This window comes from Urtica dioica, chromosome 3 (assembly GCF_054948205.1).
Source record: "Urtica dioica subsp. dioica isolate 48M chromosome 3, U.dioica_male_clone48M_v1_H2, whole genome shotgun sequence".
In the NCBI taxonomy this organism is placed as follows: domain Eukaryota; kingdom Viridiplantae; phylum Streptophyta; class Magnoliopsida; order Rosales; family Urticaceae; genus Urtica; species Urtica dioica.
This window is the reverse complement of record NC_142758.1, coordinates 34,705,570-34,723,421: the sequence shown is the minus strand read 5'-3', so window position 1 is coordinate 34,723,421 and position 17,852 is coordinate 34,705,570.

The following is a 17,852-nucleotide window of genomic DNA, read 5'->3' as shown; positions in this document are numbered from 1 at the left end:
GATTGTCCCCAACGTGTATAAGATTTTCGGTGGGATGGCCGTGCTATGGGCGAAAGTTTGTGATCGCCCCGTCACTTTGCAAGACTTCTCGCAATATTACTTGTTTAAGTCGGCTCCAGGGCAACATGGTTACTATTATGCTCGGGCCAATGATGACTAGTCTAAGGTGATCACTCGCCTTCCGACCAGCCAGAAAAATTGGAAGGACTACTTCTTTTGGGTTGAAGGGGACGTTTTTTACGATAGGTGCCCCATAAGAGCTTCGTTCTCGGAACTGGGTGTGACTCTAGTTCAGAATTTTTGTTAGATAAACTGGACCAGGCTTTTCTGTTTTGGTTTTCTCATATGTTTCAGGTTTTCTTCCACAGTACCCTGAGGACGCGCGGCCACTTCACTCAGAGATATTTGATATTTCGGAGGCTGATCGGTCGACGTTTGTTTTGTCGGACCCAGACCTGCTCGACCAATATTATTCGAGTGAGCATTCTATTTGTCCCTAACCAAATTACATATGTTCCACTCTTTTCTCGTTTTCACTTTTTGTTTCTTGATAGAGATTGCCCAGATGGCGAAAAAGAAAACCGCTCCCGAACTGATTCCTCCTAATCCGAAACGTGTTAAGGCTTCCAAGGCTTCGATTGGCCATAAGCGGGCGGCCCTATCTGCTTCGAAGGTTTCAGAGCCTCCGAGCTCTTCTCCGGGGAAAAGCCTGGCCGAACCTTCTTCTGCTTCTGACCCTCTGGCTCCGGTCGTCACCTTCCTTCATGAGCGTTTTCCTGCCGAGAAGGCCCAGGTGGTTCTCGGGTCTGAGCCTTTAGAGAGGCTCAACTAAGCCACCGACTCGGTGGTTTCGGTACGTTTTTACTCGCTTAGTCGGTATCTCTTTCCCTTTCTTGACAACTTGTTGTGGCTGACCTTTTGATCAACATAGAGCTTCGTTAGCATGGCCGGCCTCGTCGGGCTATTAGGCTCCGAGCTCACCTCGTTGAGACAACGGAAGGATCGATTTCTCAAGGAGAGAGACGCGGCCAGGGACGAAACAGCAAAGGTTCGGTCAGAGCTTGCTCGGAAGTTCCGAGCAGATCTTGAGGCTGCTTGTTTAGCGGCGGTGGAAGAATACAAAGCTTCCGAGGAGTATCGCGATATGCGCGATGACCTCTATACCGCCAGAATGACCGAGGCCGTTCGGCTCCTTGGTCCGAAGAATCCTACTCTGGATGCGACGAACCTCGATCTCGATTCGGAGTCAAGAGCTAGCGATGAAGGAGGCGACCAGGAGTAGAACTTATTATTTATTTTTTGCTTTTCAATTTCCGTTAACCCGCTCGGGCTTTGAATAGTTGATCCGTGGTCGGATTTATAATCCGTGTGTTGATTTATCTAAGTTTCTGACTTTGGCGAAAAAGAGTAAAAAGTATTTCTGAATTTTGGCAAAATAAAGTATAACTAAGTATATTTCCTTTAAGTTTTCTAAACAACTGTTTGCAAGTTATCCTGCCGCCTAGTTTATTTAGCCGGAATTTATAAAAATTATGCGTTTAAACACCGAGTAGAGAAACGAAAGATAAATAACTTCTGGAAATCACAAGTTCGTGCGACCAAGCCGCTTTTTGAAATTGCAAACACGATACATGCGACCAAGCCGCTTTTGGAAATTGCAAATACAATACATGCGACCAAGCCGCTTTTTGAATGTTTAAAAATTAAAATTAGAAAACTTAAACGTAAAATCGGCGAAGGTGCTCGGTATTACAAGGGTTTTTCTCCATATCACCGTTCAACTGTTGTAGTCGGTATGCCCCGTTTCCGAAGTCTTCTCGGATGATGTAGGGTCCCTCCCAGTTTGCGTTGAAGGCTCCTTCTTGTTGGATTTTGGTGTGGAGAAAAACTCTTCTGAGGACTTTGTCACCGACTTTGAAAAATCTTGGTCGGACTTTCCTTTGTCGAGTAGTTTTCTATTCTCACTGTTGGTATCATAACGTCGGTCGGGATAGCCGCATCGGAACCGTATGCGAGGGAGAAAGGCGTTTCGCAAGTTGCGGAGTGCTCGGTTGTTCTGTATGACCAGAGGACTTCTTGGAGCATGTCCACCCATTCTGACTTCTGTTCGTCTAACTTCGTCTTTAGGCCGTGTTTTATTGTTTTGTTTACGGCCTCCACTAACCCGTTGGATTGTGGTCTGACTGGAGTAGAGAAAACTTTGTTAATGCCATATTTTTTCAAAAACTTTTGAAGGAATCGCAGTCGAATTGTGTTCCGTGGTCGGATACAATTTTGACCGGTATTCCAAACCGAGTAATAATGTTTTTCCATACAAATTTCTCAATTGTATGGGCCGTTATTTTATTTAAAGGTTCGGCTTCAACCCATTTTGAAAAGTAGTCGATGGCTACAATTGCGTACCTACATCCACCTCGGCTTGTTGGCAGAGCTCCGATTAGGTCTATTCCCCATTTTGCGAATGGGATCGGGCATGAGAGGGAGATGAGTGGATTAGGTGGAAGCCTCGGGATGTTAGAAAACTTTTGACATTTGACGCATTTTTGTGTCATGCGCCGAGCATCGGCTTTTACTGTTGGCCAGTAGAGTCCTTGCCGGATGATCTTTTGTGCCAATGCTTCGCATCCGATGTGACTACCGCATATCCCTTCATGGATCTCTTTGAGAGTGTACTCGGCCTCGTCTTCGTCTAGACATTTGAGTAGAGCCTGAGAAAATCCTCTTTTGTAGAGATTCTGACCTTCTAGGAAGTATCGAGCAGCTCTGAACTTTAGGCTTCTAGCCTCGTTTTTCTCTTTGGGTAGAGCTCCGTGCTGCAAGTATTCCCTGATCGGAGTTTGCCATGACTTTCGTTGATCGACCCGAAGCACATGGGGAGTTTGCTCGATGCTAGGTTGCCCAATCTTGATAACTGGGATTGATTCCGAGTCGGATCCTTGAGTGGCAAGCTTTGCTAACGCATCAGCTTCTTCGTTCATGGCTCTGGGGACTTGGGTGATTTCGCAAAGTTCGAATTTTCTTGCCAGGTTTCAGGCTTTCTCGGCATATAGCGACATCTTTTCGTCTTTTGCCTGAAATTCGCATTTCATTTGATTAACAATTAACTGAGAATCCGAATATACTTTGAGCTTTTTGATTTCTAAATCTTTTGCTATTTGTAGCCCATGTATCATAGCTTCGTACTCAGCTTCATTGTTTGAAGTATTGAAATCAAATTTTAAAGCGAATTTTACCTTGTCTCCTTCTGGGCTGGATAGCGCGATTCCGACCCCGGATCCCTTTTCGTTGACCGCTCCATCTACGTACATGTCCCAAATTGGGAAATCAACCGGTCTGTACGTGAACTCTGCGATGAAGTCAGCGACTGCCTGTCCTTTGATTGCTGGTCGGGGGCTAAAGCGTATATCATATTGTGTTTGCTCAATCGACCATTTCATTAGCCTTCCGGACACGTCAGGTTTTTGCAGCACCTGGCGTAGCGGGAAATTGGTGAAGACTGTAATCGGGTGCACAAGGAAGTAGTGTTTTAGCTTCCGGGAAGCGGTGATGAGGGCGAAAGCTAGCTTTTCGAGTTCCGGGTATCTTCCTTCCGCCTCGTTAAGGCGCCGTGAAGTATAATAAACCGGGACCTGGTGTTTTCCCTCATTCTTGATCAGCGCTGAACTCACTGCATGCTCCGATACGGCTAGGTAAATTTCCAGGGGCTCTCCTTCCTGTACTTTTCTTAAAGTCGGAGGCCATGCCAAGTGCTCTTTTAGGGACTCAAAACTCTCGTCGCATTGCTTGGTCCATTCAAATTCCTTGGAGCCTCTGAGTACATTGAAGAAGTGAATGCTTCGATCGGTAGACCTTGAGATAAAACGACTCAATGCAGCTATGCATCCTGTCAATTTTTGCACTTCTTTGATGTTTCGTGGTGGTCTCATGTTCCATAGGGCTGTGATCTTCTCTGGATTCACTTCGATGCCTCGTTCATGAACGATGAAACCTAAGAATTTACCTGCAGAGACACCAGAGGTACATTTTAGAGGGTTTAGTTTCATGCGATATTGCCTTAGAAGTTCGAATGATCTTCTAAGATCATTCGTATGTTCATCTATTTTTCGGCTTTTAACTAGCAAATCATCGATGTATGCTTCCATCGTAATCCCGAGTAATTCAGCGAACATTCGATTTACTAATCTTTGATATGTTGCTCCAGCATTTTTTAACCCAAAGGGCATTACTGTGTAGCAGTATAGCCCTCGATCAGTTATGAATGCCCGTGTGATCCTGGTCGGGACCATACATAGGGATTTGATTGTAGCCAGAGTAAGCATCCATAAAGCTTAGAATTTCATGGCCTGCTGTGGCGTCTACTAACTGATCTATTCTCGGCATAGGGAAACTATCTTTAGGGCAAGCCTTGTTCAGATCTGTAAAATCCACACAAGTTCTCCATTTCCCGTTAGGTTTCTTGACCAGGACAGGATTGGCTACCCATTTAGGATATTTAGTTTCTTTTATTGATCCGTTAGAAATCAGTTTGTCTACTTCTTCTTTTAGGGTTGTATACCTTTCGGAGTTTAAAGCCCTTCTCTTTTGTCTGATAGGTTTTTCTTTAGGATCTATATTTAACCTATGACATGCTATTTGAGGATCTATCCCCGTCATGTCGGACTGTGACCAGGCAAATATATCTAAGCTATTAGATAGGAGAGTAATTAAGTTATTTTTGGTACCTGATTCAAGATATTTTCCAATCTTGAGCTTCTTCTCAGGTTGTTTTGTATCCGGAGCGACTTCCTCGACTTCATCACCTAGGCCAATTTCTTCTCGGCTCGGAAGGCGTGGGTCGAAGTCCGAGTCGATCATCATAACTTTGTGGACATCTTTGTCCTGACTCTCTTTGAGATAATTCGCATAGCAGCTCCTTGCGATAGCCTGAGTTCCGACTACTTCGCCTACCCCGTGCTCGGTAGGAAACTTCATCTTCAAATATTCTACGCAAGCGATAGCCCCGAGAGACTGTAAGGTTGGCCTGCCAATGATCACGTTGAATGAAGATTTTCCGGGGACCACCACCCACGTCATGTTAGTGGTTTTGCTCCTCGGGATCTCTCCTACAGTTATAGGGAGCGAGGCCATTCCCCTAGGCTGGATTGAGTCTCCTGTGAAACCATAGAGATTTTGAGGGGAAGGAGCTAATGCATCTTGCTTAAGACCCATCTTGTTGAACGTGTCTTCATAGAACACGTCGACAGCACTCCCAGTGTCCACCAATATTCGGTGTACATTCCTGTTACCGATGAGAGCTGATATGACCAACGGATCGTTGTGAGGAAACATCACCCACCGAGCATCTTCTGCTGTAAAGGTGATAGGCTCCGAGCTAGGTTTGGCTATCTTGTTAGGCCTTTGCTCGGCTGTAAACAAGATTTGTCGGGGTCCCGCGTAGGCCTCTCTTACATAGCTCTTTTGAACGCTCCTTGAAGTTCCTCCCACATGTGGTCCTCCGACTATGAGTGAGATTTCAGCATACGCCTCACCTTTCTGTTCCTCTTGATCCCCTTGTTCGGCCTTGAACTTCTTCAACGCTCCTCTTCGGATTAAAGCTTCTATAGCTTCTTTGAGGTTAAAGCAGTCTGCAGTGCGATGACCGATGTCCGCGTGGAAAGCACAATATTTTGTTTTATCTCTCCTTGAGATATCTTTCTTGATCGGTCTTGGCTTAGGGAAATCCTCTTTGTCCTGTGTAAGACTAAATATCTCCTCTATCGGGGTATTGAGCTTATGGTATTTATCGAACTTACTGGAAAAAGGCTTCAGAGGCCCTGCTCCTGACCGGCTATTCTTCGGTGGGCGATTGTCCTCGGAATGTCGTTCCCTGTGCTCTTCTCGGTAGCTCTTTGGCGGCTTTGCTTTTCTTGCCGCCAGCCTTGCTTCCTCCGCGTTGATATACTTCTGAGCTCTCTTCAGAAAATCGTTGTAATCCCTTGGACTAGTTTTCTGAAGTGACCACCAGAATTCTGATTCTGTTCGGACGCCGGAGGAGATCCCGAAGAGCTTAAAGTCTTCGTTCAGATCGTCAACTTGAAGAGCTTGCTCCGAGTAGCGATTAATAAAATCTTTTAGAGATTCATCATGGGCTTGTCTCACCGCTAGCAGCCTTTCTTTGGGAGTTTTCCCCGAATTGGAGCCGACAAACTGTTCCAAGAATTTTCTAGATGTTTGGCTTCCAGGACCCTATGGTGTTTGGCTTTAGCTTTCTATACCACCTTTTGGCTGAGCCAGTTAAAGTGATAGAGAATGCTCTGCACATAACTTCTGGTCCTGCACCTTGTAACAGCATCCAAGAAGAAAAGGTGTCTAGATGGTCTCCTGGGTCGGTTATCCCATCGTATACTGGGATGCTCGGCATCGTGAAACGATCTGGCAGCGGGTGTTCTAACACGCGTGCTGTGAAAGGGGAGATAGCCTCTCCAACTTTCGGGATAGACTCCTTTTGACCTAGGGCCACTTCTTCGATCCGACGCTCCAATCTCCTAAAATTTGTTTTGTTGGTGCTCGCGCTGTCTTCAGTTTCCGAGCTTACCATGTTATTTCTGAAAGTGTTTGAATGACCTCTGTCCATAGTGGGCTGGTACCGATCAGGAATCTTTTCCTGACTGGACTGCTCTTTCTCGGATTCAGAGTCATATTCCATTCTCTCATACCGATCTTTAGCATGTTTCCGAGATTTCTTAACATGCGGATCCTGACCGACGGGTTCTTTCCCTGATCGGTGTGAGGGTTCTTCATCTGGGATCACTACTGCACTTCGCAGTGTGACTTTCTTTGCCTGCAGCCTTCTCTTCAGCTCCCTGTTATTCGCCTCTAAGACCGAAAGACGCTCTTGCATCTGTCTGAATTGTTCTTCGAGACTGGGTTATGGGAGAAGTTCAGCTATTTCCTCCTGGGTGAGAGGCAAGGTGCGATTGTGATGTTCTATCTCCGTCTCCTGGTTAGGGACAGTAATCGGGGTGGATGAGCAAGGCATATTCTTCATCTCCCCTCCTTCTAACGCCAACTGTTGACCTGTAAAATTAGTACAACAATATCTCACGAAAATACACAGACTCCGAGTACGAGGGCTCCGAGTACAGAGATGATTTAGGCAAGACTTTCTCTTTATACAGACGAATCGAATACAAGAGATCAGTGTTTTCTAGAGGTTCTAAGTGAAAGAAAGTGAGTAAAAAGTTCCTGCTTAGTTCTGTGCTGCAGCCTCTATTTATACTCGTCTGGTGTGGCCTCGTGGTCGTGTCTCTGACGGTTATTCTGGGGAACGTGGGGTGATCAATCCCACGTTCTGGACGGTTTTGGGTAACTGACTCTTACCTCTCGCTGAGGTGGACGGTTAATACTCTTCGTTTGGTTCCTGAACCGTCAAGGTGTGCGTTTTAGGGTTTGAAACATGTTTTCTTTTGGTTTTGACTAGTCTTTGACCCACGTTCTTCAATTCTCTCCGAAGTTCTGATCGGTGGGTTTCGTTCTTGACTTATGAACGGTTCGTTCCTTTTCAATGGATGGCCCTTGGGTTTACTTAACCTGAGCTCGGTGCTGGATTCTTCTCGCTGCTCGGGAGTCCGACTACCCTGCTCGGTGTCTGACTAATTTATCCCGTAACAAATTGATTATATACAAAAATTACAGGGAAATACTAAAACCTAAAAGTTAGGGATTCGGCAGACTAAATACGGTAAGTCTTTACGGCTAATATTGACAACTAATTATTGACTTCCTAGAATACAAAATTATCTAATACGATAATCATAAACCTTGTCGAGTTAGTAATCTTTCTCGAATGCAAGAGATCGAGAAACTACATCAAACCATATCTCTTAATAAGACCTAGAGTAAAAGCCGTAAGACTTAAAAGTTCATATCGAAAAAAGATTCTGATTATGAAATTCCCAAACATTGTATAAACAACATGTAACATTATGAACAATAATTTAGCCATCCATTTTCCTAGGTGATTCACCGTTTGATAGTAATACCAATTTTTTTTTCTCTCTCTCTCTCTCTGAATACCAAATTATTTATCAACAGAAAGAAAAGTTCAAACTAGAAACACATACAGGTACCTAACTAAAGGACAAAATAACTGACAAAAGGGCTAGCTTCATTTATGATCAATCGAGTGAAAACACCCTAAGAGCATCTCCAATGCAAGCAACTAAAATTGTTTTACACTTCATAAAAAATAATATTTTTTTATTTATTTTTATCCACATCAACATTTGTGGTATCTTACATAAAAATACTTCAATAATGGTAGCCCCAAAAGTTGCTAAAAGCGGATCCCACTCTATTCAAGACATTGGTATGTTTAGTATTTTATTATTTTTTATATTAAAAAATAGTTGGCATTGGTGCCAGAATTGGCTACTTTTCCATAATCATTACAACTCATAATATTAATATGCAAAAATGAAAATGACATGGTATTACCAAATAAGCAATAAAGCAACTTTAGTTGCTTGCATTGGAGATACTCTAATAATAACAAAAAAAAAGCCAAATAAGCCTCCGAAAGGCTAAGAATTGTTAGATAGTCAATCTTTTGTAATTTTTTTGTAAATAGTCACCTCAACTTATTTACAGCACTCAAAAAGATAAAAATACCAAAAAATATTTCCACTTATATTGGATTTTTTAGTCTTTTTTAATACAGTGAATAAGTTGAGGTGATTATTTACAGAAAATTTATAAAAAGTTGACTATTATAGAAAATGCTATAAGTCAAATGGATATATAGGTAAATGAACCAAATATTAAAAAGGATAAAACAATCATAAAGTCGTAAGCCTTGATGACGTATCGTTAACTACTGCAAGCATGTTTCATATAAATAAGTAAGGAAAGCTTATTATATATACAAAAAACGAAGCGGTCCATCAATATGCCTGCTTAAACAAAGCATCATGGAAGTTTCACTACTGTCACGCGCGCTGATAATAAATAAAATACAACTTTTACTAAATCAGATTACAAAGCTTTGCAAGTAACCAATGAAGGCGTAGCTTAATTGTTGACATTATAGAGAAAAAAAAAATCTAATAATAGAGAAGGCGTATGATATATGACCATTACTCTACCCATACGTCACTTATGTTAAAAAAATATCTAAATATTCCGGCTTAAAAAGAAAGGATAAATTTAGGAAATTTGAATGTATGAGATAATCTTAAAGAACCCGAATTCCAGCACCTTCTGACCCAGCTAAAAAAATGTATGAGAAATATTATCAGTCATACAAAAATGCCAAATTAGAGAAACTGATATTATGGGGATCAATAGCCGTATTTACTGGTTTAGTCCAATTACCCTACGAAACGATACGTGGAAACCCAGTTCCAAAGATCATATTTAAAGACAGACCTTCTTTGTTCCACGGTTTCATTATATCCCTTAACTTTTCTTTCTTTGGTTCATTCATGACAATATCCTTACGCCAAACCCACTCAAAACTCTCCAAGTGGTGCCTTGCGATTGCTTTGGTGTCTTCAACGATTGGGAGTTCAATTTTGGCTTCGTTGCTTTTCCCTTTGCTCTTCAAATTAGCAAAAAATAATTACCATGTGCGAAATAGCTTGCTTTGACTAGTATATGTGCTGTCTTTGGCGGTTTAAAGTTTAGTGGGAGTTTATGTTTTATTGTGTATTTATGTACAAGTGTTTGATTTGTGTATGGCTTTCTTGTATCAAATATATACAGTAATTGTATAATAGACTTTATAAGGGAAGAATTCTCAGTTAGGTTTAGGGCTTGCGAATTTGTATAGATTACAAAGATCTTAACAAAGCCTGCCCTAAGAACTGCTTCCCACTTCCGCGCATCGAACAGCTGGTCGACGCTACGGCTGGCCATGAACTTCTCAAATTCATGGACGCCTATTCGGGCTACAACCAAATTTGAATGCACGAGCCTGATCAAATTAAGACAACCTTTGTCACCGATCGTGGTCTATATTGTTATAAGGTCATGCCTTTCGGCCTTAAGAACGCGAGAGCAATGTACCAACGCTTGGTTAATCGGATCTTCGCCAAGCAAGTCGGCAGGACTATGGAAGTGTACGTGGACGACATGCTCGTTAAAAGCCTACTGGCAACTAACCACGTACACGACCTAAGGTAGATGTTCATAATCCTCCGCAACTATAAAATGAAGCTCAATCCCAACAAGTGCGTGTTCGGGGTTGAGTCCGGAAAATTCCTTGGATACATCGTCAACCGACGAGGGATAGAGGCGAATCCCGAAAAAATCAAGGCACTCCTTGATATGAAATCTCCAAGACGAGTCAAAGAGGTGCAGAGCCTGACCGGTCAGATTGCTGCTATGACACGCTTCGTGTCAATAGCCACCGACAAGTGTCAACCGTTTTTCAAAGCTCTAAAGAAGACGGACGGCTTTGAATGGACCAACGAATGCGAAGAAGCCTTTCAAGAAATGAAGGCTTACTTCGGGTCCCCTCCATTCCTCTCCAAACCAAAAGAGGGCAAGGTGCTATACGTATATCTCGCCGTCTCTGAAAGAGCCGTAAGCGTTGTTCTTATCCGCGAAGAAGATAAGGTCCAATGGCCGGTCTACTACGTGAGCAAAGCCTTACTTGACGCGGAAACACGCTACACCGAGATAGAGAAACTTTCTCTGGCTCTCGTAACGGCAGCCAAAAAGCTACGACCGTATTTCCAAGCTCACCCAATCGCGATGCGAACTGAGCATCCGGTCGGTAAGGCTCTTCAAAAGGGAACATCGACTCACATGGCGATCTGGTCCCAGGAATTGAGCGAGTATGGGATTGAGTTCCACCCATGAGCGGCTATAAAGGGTCAGGCCTTAGCTGAATTTGTGGCTGAATTCTCCTATATTCCCGATATGGGAAGAGCAGAAAATAATTTAACCGATAATGCGATGACTCAGAAAAGAAAGGTTGACCCAACGGGTCCCATCTGGGAGCTATACGTAGACGGAGCATCTAATGCCCGGGGGGCTGGCGCCGGAATAATCTTGATTAACCCCAACGGGGAAAAGTTGCGATACGCCCTCCACTACGGCTTCCAAGCCTCCAATAATGAGGCCGAATACGAAGCTCTCATTGTAGGGATAGAGCTGGCGCAAAAGCTCGGCTCACAAAACCACCGAATACACTGCGACTCGCAGTTGATCGTGAACCAGGTTAAAGGAGATTATATTGCCAAGAAACCTAATATGGTTGCATATCTGGCTACGACAAACTCCAAACTCGATGCCTTCTCTTGGTTCGAGATTCACCAAATCTCGAGAGAACAAAATTCAGAGGCTGACGCACTTGCCCGCCTTGGATCTGGCATCGACGAAGACGGATTGGGGACCGTACCCATCGAATTTCTCCCACGGCCATCCGTCTCCCGAGACGAAGTCGGGACCATAGAGGTTGCATCTCAGCCTACTTGGATAGACTCAATTGTCAAGTTTCTGCGAAGAGGGGAACTTCCCAAAGACCGCAAAGAAGCCGATATGCTGAGAATATTAGAATCCAAGTACACGCTTCGAGATGACATACTCTATAAGCGCGGTTACTCAATGCCGCTGCTCCGATGCCTCAATAGCGTCGAGTCGACCAAGGTCCTCCGCGAAATACACGAGGGCATCTGTGGGAACCACGCCGTTGGAATTTCCCTCGTGCTCAAAGCACTTAAACAAGGCTACTTCTGGCCTACCATGAAAAGAGATGCTTGTGAGTGGGCGAGGCGCTGCGACAAGTGCCAATGCTTCTCTGAGATCCCAAGGCAACTGCCAACCCCACTAAGCAATATCATTGTCCCGCGACCCTTTGCTAAGTGGGGCGTGGACATCATTGGCAAGCTCCCTAGAGCACCAAGCAGACAATACGAGTACGCCATAGTTGCCATAGACTACTTCACTAAGTGGGTAGAGGCCGAGCCGCTCGCCAGAATAACTGAAGCGAATACAATGAACTTCATCTGGAAAAGCATCATCTGCAGGCCCGGTATCCCCGTCTCGATTGTGACCGACAATGGCACACAATTCGATAACACGCGAGTAAGAGATATATGCGATCAACTAAAGATCAGCAAGACATTCTCCTCGCCGCGTCATCCTCAGGCCAACGGCCAGGTCGAAGCAGTCAACAAGACTATCATGAGAAATCTTAAAAAGAAGCTTGAAGACAAAAAAAGGCGCTTGGGCCGAAGAGCTACCATTCGTCCTGTGGGCTTACCGGACGACCGCGCGGAACGCCACCGGCGAAACGCCATTCTCCCTCGCATATGGGATCGAAGCCGTTGTTCGGTTCGAAACCGAGATCCCCACATTCCGAGTCGATACATTCAACGAAGCAAACAACGACGAGGCGATGCGCCTGGAGTTGGATTTAATCGACGAAAAGAGGTCAGAAGCGCTCAACCGCCTCGCTGCACAAAAACGCAAAGTTGAAAAATACTACAACTCCAAAGATCAAAATGCGAACCTTTGCTGTCGGAAGCCTCGTACATAGACGGGTGTTTCAAAATACACAAGTGCAATGCGTCCGCCTCCTGGGCCCACACTAGGAAGGCCCTTATAGAGTTCGCAAAGTCATTCATGACGGAACGTATTACATCGAGCACACGGACAGAACTCCGATCCGCCACCCGTGGAATGCGGAACACTTGACGCAGTACTACCAGTAGCTAGCAACCTCCCCATTTTAATTGTTTTAATTTCCCATTTTCAAAAAGGCCTACGAGCCAATTTTGTAAGATTTTAACTTTTTTTTTTTGCAAGCATTATAAAGTTCAATGTTTCATTTCCAAAATCCGTTTTTATACAAGTTTTCCGGTTATCAAAGGTAAAATTTATAACCTAAAAACTCGGGGGGCTAGTAACAGTAAGGAAACCCTCAAGAAAACATGCTCCACCAAAAAGTTTTAAGTCTCAACCTGAACACGAACGGGAACAAGGACCCTAAGACGCCTACATGGCGCAACTAAGACGCCTACATGACGCAACTAAGACGCATACATGGCGCACGTAAGATGCCTACATGGCGCACGTAAGACGCCTACATGGCGCAACCAAGTCGTCCCTCGAGATGCACCTAAGACGCCTACATGGCGCAACTAAGACGCCTACATGGCGCACGTAAGACGCCTACATGGCACAAAAAAGCCGTCCCTCGAGACGCGCCTAAGACGCCTACATGGCGCAACTAAGACGCCTATATGGCGCACGTAAGACGCCTACATGGCGCAACCAAGTCGTCCCTCGAGACGCACTTAAGACGCCTACATGGCGCACCTAAGATGCCTACATGGCACACGTAAGATGCCTACATGGCGCAACCAAGTCGTCCCTCGAGACGCAACTAAGACGCCTACATGGCGCACGTAAGACGCCTACATGGCGCAACCAAGTCGTCCCCCGAGACGCACCTGAGACGTCTACATGGCGCAAGTAAGACGCCTACATGGCGCACGTAAGACGCCTACATGACGCAACCAAACCGTCTTTAGGGACGCACCTAAGACAGCTACATGGCGCAACTAAGACGCCCACATGGCGCAACTAAGCCATCCCTCGAGACGCGAACAACTAAGACGCCTACATAGCGCAACAAAGACGCCTACATGGCGCAATTAAGACGCCCACATGGCACACATAAGGTGCCTACATGGCATGACTAACTCGAAGTTGAAACGCTTACAGAACGCAAACCATTCAAATGGTCAGTGCGTCGAGGGCGAAACCCTGCTGAGACAAATGGACTGCCAAAACCGTTGGTATAAGATGCATGTCTATCAAAGCACGCCATAACCAAAGGGAAAAAATAAATAAATAATAAAAGAATAAGATATTTTCACTCGGCGGGATTGTCACCAAAGGGATCGGCTCCGTCAAGTGGTGGGAACAATGAGTCAAAAAAGTGGAAGGTGACCCTCCGAGAAAAATTCTCGGTAGTTGTAGCGTCCCGGCACTCCACCACCGCCGCATGCCTCGCCTCGTCGACCCTGACATCGAAGTCGTCTTGAAGGTCGGATGCGAGCTGCTCCGCCGCAGCCTTCTCCGTGGTGACCCGAGCCACTTCCTCCGCCATGGAGTCACGCTCGCGCTCCGCTCGAACACGGGCAGCTTCGCTTGATGAAAGTTGACCTTGAAGAATGCCAACTTCTTCTGTACGCGACTCTAACTGGCGTCGAAGGTCCCGTATCTCACTCCGGAAAACTTCGGTCGATCGAGTCGCCACCTCGAGAGCTTGACGTTCCATTGCTAACTCCTTGGCTATCCTCGCCACCGCTGACTGAGCACGATCGCACTTGCTTCGGGTGACTCCCAGCTCCACGCGAGCCTCTTGAAGCTGCTCGCGGAGACTCGCAAACTCTGCCTTTGAGTGAGAACCTCGCTCGGCACAGGCCAGCTGAGACTTCGCTTGAGCAAGCTCCTCTTAGGCAATGCCCATGCGTCGAATAAGGTCATGAAGGATCTTCTCGCCCTGGGTCGCGCGGGCAAGCACCTGAGAAGGCAAAAGGACAAGTCGGAACTTACTCTCTGTGCGTCGGAGACGCCATGTCGGAAGAACTCCACATCGCTGCTGGCCACAAAAGTCTTCCACATCTTCATCAAAGATTGCGCAAGCCCCTGTGAACATTCCCCTCTAACCTCCACAGCCTCCACCTCGATCATTGAGTTCGCGCAATTCGAATCCGAAGACGTATCCGGAAGAGCTGAGGAAGAGGGTCGCTTCAAGGAAGCACGGGTACCGCTCTCTGCCAAATGACCAGCGTCAGATTTCTCCCGAACGTTCCGTGCCGCGATCCGGGAGCGAATTGCCGCCAACGACTTCGGGTCTTGAGAAGCCTTTGCCAGGCGTGCCCGAGCCCTTGCCTTAGCCGAAGAAGCTACAAAAACAACAAAGTCAGAACCCTAGACTAAAACAAAAATAAAGTGAGCAAAAGTCGGAATACCTGCAAGACCTCTACACGAGGGAGATAACACGACACTGGGGGCACTCTCAGCCCGTTGACTGTCGTCACGGCCAGGAGGAAAAAGGCGGGAACCACCCGATAGACACCATCAGCTCAGGCGAGTGGAATCGCTCACCAGCTTTCCGAGCCTCCGACATTCCCCGGATCTCCTTCACAAAGTCGAGATCATCAGCTCCCGCGTCGGCGAAGAACTCGGTCAAGGGACCAAACCAGAGTGATGCATCGTCAAAGGCCTCGGCTGAAACCCATACCCATGCTCTCCGGTTGTGCTTCTCCGAATCCGTGATCAGCTTAGTGTTCCGACGATTGCCCGAGTGCAGGGAAGACCGCGACAAGGTTGCGAAAGTTGCTCACGGTCATCGCCGGGCTCATCTGAAAAGCATGCACCCCCAATCGCGCAAGGAGCTGCTGAACGATGGGTTGGAACGGCAACCGCAACCCGCAGTTGAGACTCGCAACCGAAACTGCGGTGAATCCACGGCGCGAACAAAAAGGACGATCGTCCGGCAAGGGACGGAGGAGCGCCACAAACGACGGAATGGCGAATGCCTCCCTGAGACCGATGAATGTTCGGTAGGTGAGCGAGCTCGAAGCATCGACCCCCGAACAATCGAAGCCCTCGGGAGCAGCAAAGCCTTCCTCGGGATACCACTCCGTCCTAGTAAGTGACCTCGCCAACACTATCGTCTCTGCGTCAGGGGTCTCGAGCTGAGCACCTCCTGGCTCCAAGGAAGGGCCTTCACCCTCCAATTCGGCCGCGGAAATCGCCAGTGGCCCTTCGGGATACTCCGGTGTGAGGCCCTCGGCCCCCGGACATGTCTCTGAATCCCATCCGGGATCTTCTGACTCGGGCCCAAAGTCGTCCACGCAGTCGATCTCGTCGAGGACCGATTCTAGCGAAGTCATCGCAGCCGCGCCGACAACTTCTCCCGGCATGCCATGAACGTCCAAGTCGGACTTCGGCGCGTCGGGACGGGGCTTGTCACGTGCACCCTCGCCAACCAAGTTGATCATGAGGCGAGGCGCAGCTTCCCCGGACGTAGGGTGATCGGCGCCCCCATCTGTGCCACGCCCAGTCGGCACGCATGCTCTACATGCTCAGAGTTCTGAAACAAGAGAGCGAAATCAATCTCGGGATCCTCAGTTGAGAAGAGGGAAGGAATATCCATAATACAAGAGTGTAGAAAAGACAAAAAGTGTAGAGAAAGATAGGAAAAAATAACGTGAAAGAATGAGAGGAGGGAGCCTCTATTTATAGACCTCTGTGGGGGGGGGGGGGGGGGGGGGGGGGGGGGGGTAGGAGTCCAAATCCTACTCCCACAAGACGGAAAAGAAGAAAAAAAACATCCAAAAAGTCGAATTACCCCGTGCAAACGCGTCAGCCCGCGCACGGGGTGCACGCCGCGCGGAGCACGATGCACGGACCGCGCGCCGCGTGGTCACCTCTCAAAAAAAAGTGGGTGGCAGTGAGGACTTTGAAATGAAGTTTCCTCAAACACCCAACAGAAAGAACTTAAAGTTCATCGCCAGGAACCTCCCGAGCGACGAACTTGGGGGGCTAATGTTGTCGGTCATTTTCGGAAAAATCGGAACGTCGAGAAGATGCGCCGCTCAAGGGGCCGATGGTCAGGCCGGAGGTCCTGAAGAGTGGCAGACCTTCCCTCATGAGTCACCAACAAGCCCTCACGCCGAGACTCTCGATCCTTCGAGTCGAGCTTCGCTCCTCGAGTCGAGTCATTTTCCTCAAGTCGAGCTTCGCTCCTTGAGTCGAGTCGTTCTCCTCAAGTCAAGCATCGTTCCTCGAACAGAACCACGGGATATTCTTTTCGAGTCGAGCCTCGAGTCGGTCTCTTCAAGTTGAGCGTCGCTCCTTGAGTCGAGTCTCGAATCACACTCCTTGAATCAAACATCGCTCGTCGAATAAATACTTTCGTATTTCGCGAGACAAGCGCAATATTCGAAGCCCAAAACGGTCCAACGGGCCCAATAGAACAAAGGCCCCGAAGGCCCACAAAAAAGCAGCCAGGCGCGTGCCGCGCCCAGTGCACCACGCGCCGTGCTTGGCTAGGGTCGCGCCACGTACATGGCAGCGCATCCCGCACGCCGCGAGTCGTCAACGCGCGCTGTGCGCCACGCATAGGTTGCGCGCCTCCGCTTGACGGTGCGCGTGCCCCTAGTCCCACATGGACAATAAAGGACCCTCCTAAGGCCCTCAAACACCTATAAATACCGCCTCTCACTGAGGGGGAAGCCATCCCATTCATTCCTATCGATACGCTCGAATTCTCGCTCTCCTGTGCTTCTCTTGATGCCATCTTTGGCCTGAAGCGCTTCTATAAGTTTCGTCCGTTCTCAGAGGTTCTGAAGCACTCTTGGGGACTCCCGGACGTCACTCCTTCTGCTCCAACGCCTCCTAGTTCCCAGGCACGCTCCTAGGGTTCTCTGCTGAGAATCCCCTACGCGCCTAACATGCTAGACACGTCCGCCATCTCCAAAGTTCAGAGATGTCGCTGAGGACTCCTCCGCGCTATGTCTCCTTCATTGAGTACGCCTCTCCTCCAGATTACGTGCCTCATTCTGCGTCACACACGCTCTGAACTACGTTCTAACCTGATCCCATTCACGGGTACGTAGGCAGCCTATACGAAAAGGGCACGGTCACTCCTCATCCTCACCCCTTCCCTCCTCTGAGAGGTGGGTTGATCAGAGAAAGCCTAGCTCGAGACTTTCGAGTTCACACTTTTGGCCCGGGTGCGATCACTTGGTCCGGCTTTTGATCGAACCGCCCGAGGTAGTTAATCGTTGTTCATTTTCGTGCGACAACATCTAGTTCGCCATGTGCAAACTTTGCAGGGAGGTAGT